Here is a 5497-nt window from a genome sequence, read left to right on the forward strand (position 1 = left end):
TTTTTAATTGAGCAAGTTGTTTAAAACTTTGAATACATTTTCCAACAGATAAATATATAATATACAATGGTTATATTCTCAGACTATGGTAATAAAATCCTTTAAACTCATTATTTGAAACTAGTTTGGAGATCTCGCTTGAGATAATGAAAACACACCTTTCCCCATTCTAGACCTGCTAGAGAAAACTACTGATTTGAGAGAATTTCCAAGAAGATGGGCACAAGGAAAATCCGTTGTTGTTGTTATTGTTGTTAGTGCCCTTGAGTCAGTTCTGACTCATAAAGACTCTATATAGGGATTTCAAGGAGTGGCTGGTGGATCTGAACCGGTGAACTTTCTTTCAGTTAACAGTCCAGTGCTTATCCTACACACAAGAAAAATAAAGTTGGGAATTGGTTTATGTAGTATCAGGTCATATAAGTCCTACCAGCTTCCTTCTGTGAACAGACCGTTCACAGATAAAGACTTTTTTCCATCTTTTTCCTTAACCATATTATAGAACAGAGGCTCTTAACTCCTCTACATTGCATCTGCTAGGCAAGCATAGGATTCTTCGACTGTTTTTTGTGGCTTCAGAAGTTGCCATATAGACGTTCGATGAAAAGTAGTCTTTAGAGTTAAAAGGATCCCTCTTTCATTAACTGAATCGCTTTATGCCATTTATTTAAGGCATCTGGCTTTTGTTTCCTCATTAAAACGGTGACCATGACATATATCTTATGGTGCTCTGAAAAGAAAATAGTGTGTGTAAAGCAAAACCTAGAATTCAATATCTGCTAGGTCAAGCTAATGGTAAAGGAATAAAGAAGTTGATCCTTTTGTTCCCTTTTGCTATACTTCACTCACTTATAACTCGTAGGAAAAAAGACAAAGTCATGTAGGTGATCATTCTCTGTGTAGAGAAAGGGTTGAAGTACTATTCACATACATTTAAAAGGAGGCCCATCAAAGGCTCTTAACATAAGAAGTGGGACTAGGTGTCTGAGATCAGAGGCTAAATGAACTTCTTTGATGATGCTGGGTGGTGAAAGGGTCAGAAAATAGGAATCTAGATTTTGGGATCCAAATTGAACTCTACTTTGATCAAACTCTTCTTTCCTCAGCTTTCTTGTTATTTGCAGTGCCCTGTCACCATAGACTAGAGTCCTGGTGTGGCGCTGTAGGATAAACACTAAACCTAAGGTCAGTTTGAACCACAAGCTTGTCAGTTTGAACTCAACAGTCACTCCTTGGAAACCCTATTGTTGTTGTTAGGTGTCATTGAGTTGGTACCTACTCATAGTGACCTTATGCACAGCAGAACAAAACATTGCCCAGTCCTGGGCCAATCTCACTATTGTTGCCATGCTTGAGCCCATTGATGCTGCAACTTTGCCAATCCATCTTGCTGGGGGTCTTCCTCGTTTTCTCTGACCCTCCACCTTACCAAACATGATATCCTTCTCCAGTGACTGGTCCCTCCTGACAATATGTCCAAAGTATGAGAGATGAAGTTTGGTCATCTTGGCCTCTAAGGAGCACTCTGGCTACACTTCTTCCAACACAGATCTATTGGTTCTTTTGGCAACCCATGGCACTTTTAATATTCTCCTCCAACACCATAATTCAAAAACATCAATTCTTCTACACTCTTCCTTATTCACTGTCCATCTTTTGCATGCATATGAGATTATTGAAAATACCATGGCTTGGGTCAAGCGCATCTTAGTCTTCAACCTGGCATATTCTTCAAGCTGTATAGGGAACCCTATACAGGGTCACTGTAAGTAGGAACCAACACGAAGGCACTTAACAACAACAATCACCATAGACTACATGGAGGACCATGGACAATCCCTGCACACTTAAAAAATCAAGAATTAGAGTTTACTTATTCAGCTACTACTTATTGTTGAATTACCAAGTGCCAGGCTCTGATCACAAAAATAATACCCCTTGTGTGGTGCTGTAGGATCAACACTGAACCACTAACTGTAAGGTTGGTAGTTAAAATCCACGAGCCACTCCTTAGAAACCCTATACAGGGTTGCTATGAGTCAGAACTGACTTGATAGCACTTGGCAACAACAACAAACAAAATAATAATAATAATAAAGAAAAGAAAAAAATGGAGCTCTGATAGTGCTACAGGACTGGACTCTAACCACAAGGTCTCCAGTTTAAACCTACCAACTACTCTTCAGGAGAAAGATGAGGCTGTCTGCTCTCATAAAGATTTATTGTTTCTGAAGCCATTTTTATGGTCATTATGTGTCTGATTTGACTCAATGCCAGTGGATTTGGGCACTCTCTGAAAAAAGGAATAGTCAACTTCCTTATAAAGCTTGCTGTTCAACAGCCTTGCAGATATAGATTAATATTCAAAATAACAACTATGATTTTAGTTGTGAGATAAAGGCCCACATAGTGCCCTGATGACCCCTGGGGAGTTTAAACTAGTCAAAGAGGTCAGGAAAGGTTTGAGAAACTGATGATTAAGGTAAGTATATAGGAGTTAACTTTTTGGTGAAAAGGGAAGAGATGTGCATTCTAGAATGGTGAATGCTGTTTAAAATAAAATAATCCAAAAAATCCTTATGAATGATTTGAAAGATTTGGTCTTTATTTCAGAGCAATAGGAAGCTTGACAAGGGATTAGGAGAGTGTGTGGGAAAGTTAGGGTAACATGATTTGATATCAAGTTTGAAAAGATTATTCTGACTAAAATATGCATAGATATTAGGCTACAAAGATAACAAAGATAAAAGATCAGAAGGAATCTTAGTGGAGTCAGGCAGATTCATTAGACAGTAATTGACGTGAGAAATGGTACCTTAAACAAGGCTGTGGTTGATGGGCCTACAGAGAAATGGATAGATGGCAACTATTTAAAAAATAAAAAGTATCACCTGCTGTTAAGTGCTGTCATGTAGATTCTGACTCATAGTGACCCAGCTTAGTAGGATTTTCAAGGCTTTACATCTTCCCGGGAGCAGAAAGCTTCCTCTGTCTTCTATGGAATGGTTACTGGGCTCAAACAGCTAACCTTGTGGTTCTCAGTTCTTCAGTACTTGTCATATGAGGTCACTGCACTCCCCAAAATGTATAAGAATTCATAATAATTTTGAAAACAGTTCGAGGAAAGAGGCAGTAGGGGGTCTACAATCCCTAGTGAGAATGGGAAAAAATAAAAATATTTATCCATTAAAACATAAAGAGAAAAAGAGTTTTTGTGGTCAATTTAAATTGGAGGTTGTTGTTAAGTGCTGTTGAGTTGATTCCTACCATACCGACCCTGTATACGGTTTCCAATGAGCCGCTGGTGAGCTTGAACCACCAACCTTGCAGTTGTAATGACTTTGCAGTCTGACACATTAGCCCACAGTGCCTCACCAGAATTGGAGGTGGTAGGGTAAAAATATGGTGGTAGAACTGATGATCTTGTCTATAAACCTTCACTCAATTCATAATAAAAAGCTTAAAAATGGTTATACACACAATTGTATAGGATTCTACTTTCAAATATCATAGTGAGATGTTTTTGTTTCCATTTTTATACTTATTAGTCTATATCTTTTCCTTTTGTTGTTGTTACATGCTACCGAGTCAGTTCTGACTCACAATGACTCTGCATAGGGTTTCCAAGGAGCAGTTGGTGAGCTTGAACTGCCAACCTTGAGGTTCAAGCTGACTGCAGTTCAGTGCATTAACATGCACTGCCACATCAGGAGCCCTGTCTTTATTAGTTTCTTACTGCTTTTTATGGGAAGGGAAGGGTCAATTTTGTTAATTAATATTATGCTAGAAAATTATTCATTTCCTTGAGAATTATTAGTATGCTATCATAGCTCTGGTAGCGTAGTGGCTACGAATCGGGCTGCAAACCTTAAGGTCAGCGGTTCGAAACTACCAGCCGCTCCGCGGGAGAAAGATGAGGCTTTCTACTCCCGTAAAGATTTACACCCTTGGAAAACCCTGTACAGGGTCGCTATGGGTCGGAACCGACTCGACGGCACTTAACAACAACAACAACAACATCATAGAAATTGGCATAATGATGTGCTGAAAATTTTAAATATTATTTCTGTGGGGCTATATTGTTTTCCAGTGAGTAATGTTGCTTAGTTTAACTTTTTCTCAATTTTAATGTTAACTTAAAAGTTTTGGAACAGGATATTTATTTATTTCCTATTTATTTAAGACGGTATTTTTCAAATTATAAATATTTGTTTTATTTAGATTTCTAGTTTAACTTTGTTTTCTGTTTCATTACTTTGAGCTTTTATTTTATTTTTACAGTCTTAATTTTATCAGTTTCTTATTTGGGTAATTCAGTTTTAGCTTTTCTTTTTTTGTTTTAATAAAAAACAAAGTCATTTAAGTTTATTATAACTCTGTGTTTGCTCTTAATTGTTTCTCATATATTTTGATGTAGAGTATTTTCTTCTTTGAAAGAAATCCAATGTGACAGTGCTTTCGAATAAGTATAGTTTATTCTGATTTGTAATTTATTTCAGGAACTTAAATATTATTAAACATGTTGACAGTTGGTTCTGACTCACAGCATTCCTGTGCACAACAAAAGGAAACATCTGAGCCATCCTCACAAGCTTTATGTTTGAGCCCGTTGCTGCTGCCACTGTGTCAAACCATCTTGTTGGGAACCTTCATCTTTTTCACTGACCCTCCACTTTGCCAAACGTGATGCCCTTCTCCCAGGACTAATCCCTCCTGATAACATGTTCTAATTATGAAAGAGGAAGTCTCATTATCTGGCTTCTAAGGAGCATTCCATTTGTATTTCTTCCAACACAGGTTTGTTTGTTCTTTCAGTATTCTTCTCCAACACTCTAAGTAACATGCATCAACTCTTCTTTAATCTTCCTTATTCATTGTCCAACTTTCACATTCATATGAGGCTATTGAAAATGCTATGGCTTGGGTCAGGCCCACCTTAGTCCTTAAACTGATATCTTTGCTCCTAAACACTTTAAAGAGGTTTTGTGCAGGAGGTTTCCCTAATGCAATACACCCTTTGATGTCTTGACTGTTGCTTCTATGAATGTTGATTGTGGATCCAGGTAAAATTTAGTCTTTGGCAATTTCAAAGTTGTGAGAATCTTTGTTTTCTTTATTCTGAGGTGCAATCCATACTGAAGGCTATAGTCATTAATCTTCATCACTAAGCATACCTGTCCTCTTCACTTTGAGCAAGCCAGGCTATGTTGCTGTTGTTGTTGTCAGGTGCCATCAAGTCGGAACCAACTCATAGCGACCCCATGCACAGCAGAACGAAACATGTCCGATCCTGGGCCATGTTTCTCGGATTATGTGTTCAGCATACAGATAGAATAAGTATGGTTAAAGAATACAGCTGTGGCACACACCTTTCCTAATTTTAATAATTTATTCAGTATTCCCTTGTTGTTGTTGTTGTCAGGTGCCATTGAGTTGGAACCGACTCATAACGACCCCATGCACAGCAGAACGAAACAATGTCCGATCCTGGGCCAAC

Source organism: Chrysochloris asiatica, unplaced genomic scaffold (assembly GCF_000296735.1).
Source record: "Chrysochloris asiatica unplaced genomic scaffold, ChrAsi1.0 scaffold00019, whole genome shotgun sequence".
Lineage (NCBI taxonomy): Eukaryota > Metazoa > Chordata > Mammalia > Afrosoricida > Chrysochloridae > Chrysochloris > Chrysochloris asiatica.